The sequence below is a fragment of the Teleopsis dalmanni genome, chromosome 2, assembly GCF_002237135.1.
Source record: "Teleopsis dalmanni isolate 2A chromosome 2, ASM223713v2, whole genome shotgun sequence".
In the NCBI taxonomy this organism is placed as follows: domain Eukaryota; kingdom Metazoa; phylum Arthropoda; class Insecta; order Diptera; family Diopsidae; genus Teleopsis; species Teleopsis dalmanni.
In genome coordinates this window covers 166449665-166452425 of record NC_051847.1, presented here as the reverse complement: position 1 = coordinate 166452425, position 2761 = coordinate 166449665, and positions in this window count along the sequence as shown.

Sequence of the window (2761 nt, the reverse complement as noted above, 5' to 3'; positions counted from 1 at the left end):
TGCTATCGCTTTGTATCGAACTTCTATGATGGGATCTCAATTTTGGGTTGATAAAAAGGTAAATTGTCAATAAAGTATAAAAATATTAATAAAATGCAGAAAATTATTTCTATTTGATATAACTGCCAGTTAAGGTGGCGGCTCGAAGGAATGTACTCATAAGATATTCTGTTTTTTCTATTCGATTGTATATTATGGGTATTGAAGTTTCGGCAAAATCATGCATTACTTTTTGTTAAGCTTAAATTCAATTAAATTAGTTTATTTTTACATAAAAAGCAGATGTAATGAAACAAAGAAAATAATTTTAACAAAACATTTTGTATACATAAACTTTTTCCAATAGCATTGCATTTTCGTTTCAAAATAGCAAGTGTTCTCAGAATTACATATGTGAGAAGCAGAATTTTAATTAAGGTTTGACATGTCACTTCCGACATTATAAAACCGTAGACCTTTTGTTTGTTTTGGATATCGTATTGTCCTGTCAATCCACTACCGCCTTCATGTTGGGCTCAATTCATACATCCATGCTATTGTAATTATACTCAAATGCGTTATGTTTCTTACATACGAGCTTAATCGTACCGTGCGAGTGAAATACAGTTAAGTTATATATTCTTTTTGGTAATGTATCGAAAATATGATATATTCACATTTGTAAAGAATTGATAAAAAGGCAAAAATGTAATAAAATGAAGGCAAACATGGCGCTCGGCGCGCAAACGAGAGATGCAATTACACGCACGCAATCCGTCAATCAAAACGACATTTTTCTTTTATTTGGTCTTGTGTCATTACGGCGTGGAACGTACTCGTAATTGCCGCAAAACAATTTTTTGTTCATAAATGCAAAACGCTTTTATTCTATTGGCATTTTTTTCTTCTTCGGCCTGGTATGTGAAATGTGTTCCTTTCCAGTAATGGAGTTCTCTATTTCCGTTAGACATTACTCCACCATGCATGCGTAAGCGTAATGAAGTTTCTGTAAGTTGGACAAACGGTTTCATTTTTTGTCGTCGAGGCACCCAAGATCTCACATTTCCATCAACTTTCCTCATCGTTTGGTAAAAGTTTGCAATTTCTACAACTTCATCGTCTTTTATTGTCTCGATTATCTCATTTGATGTTAGTTTTGATGTCAAGATTTTTACTTACATTTGAATATAACAAAATTGGAGAAAAATTATATTTTATCTTCATAATTTCTGTTTAAATGTAAAGTATATTATGATATACTTTGGTTGAAGTTTTTTAGTTTCAAGTTAAAAGAATTTAAAGTAAATGGAAAGTTTTTAAAGAAATACAGAAATGTAGGCAACAAAATCAGTATTCATTACACGCAGAAGCCTCAGAAGCCTTGAAGATATCACATATATGACAGCGGGTGGACTCATTAAACCTTTGGTTTACAGTAACTATATGCACATTCATTTAGTAACTCTAAAATAGTTGGAGCTAACCTAAGGCTACTTTGATTCTATAACATGTTGCATTGACTTTAACAGAATATATCATGTCACCCTCGATTGAACAACTAGGTTCATAGTCTACTCTAGACTAATCAGTTCATTTAAAGTAGACTAAATTTAAGGTTTTCTTTTTTAACAACACGTCGCAATTGCAACACATTGAGATAACCCTGTCCGAGTACGAAAGAAGCCCACATCTTTCGTGCTACTTTTGGTTCAAAAAATTTAACGGGTGTGCCTGCATTAAGATTAAGAAAATCCCCCGATTTAAGATTACTTTAAAATACTCATACCATAGTTCTAGACCAGTTTGAGTCAATTTATTGTAACTTTTATCGCCTTTCCAGAACTTTTAGTTTCTTCAAAAGTTTAATATCATTCTCGATAAACGTAGCTAGACTTGTAGCCTTTCCATAAATAAATTATTCTGATGGCGTTTTCTTTTCCAGAAACGAACTAGAAAAGAAACCTAATGGTAAAACTTCTGATATGCAGTCCGACTATTCTATTATTTTAGTAGACTAAATTAAATTGATTTTTATCGTCCATTTTGAAGAAAAGAAACTGAATTGTTAATATAAACTATTGTTTTCAATAGAGAGGTATTTTAAACAGTAGTAAATTACAACAATGAAATCTTGTTATTAATTAAGTAATTGAGTTTTTAACAGACCATGGACTAGTAAACTAAAATTTATAAAATTTAAAACTATAAAAATTATAGTCACATATAACTCAATGCAATAACTTAAAGGTACGAGTTTTCAAGACCCACCCAAAGGCCCACCCAGGGTCACTGGATTCAAAGCGTAGGTCAGCATTAAGCAAAACATTTTCAAATCCAAGGAATGTAATTATTATATAAGGCACTTTTGCTGACCAGAATGAACTTACGAGTTTTATATGCATACTTAATAGATCATTGTTACCTAAAGTATCACTTGAATAAATAAGGTCGAACACACCGGAATGAAGTTAACAGGAATTGGAGGAGAATAATTTGTAGATCACTCAGCATTTGTATAGTATAGATCGAAATTAAGCAAAACAATCCCTCATCTAATAAAAGGGATTGTTAAATAAGGTGCTTTCGCGAATGAGGGTGAACAGAGGAACGCATTGTGGTTACATAATAATCTATTGGAATGTGAAGCATCACTTAAACAAGTATGGTCTTTTCGTTGTCAAATAGTGTAAATTTTATGAAATAGACATTGAAAGTTTAGAGCATATTCTCTGCAAATGTTCAGTTCTTAACATGCACAGACTTCAGTATTTACAAATAGGTT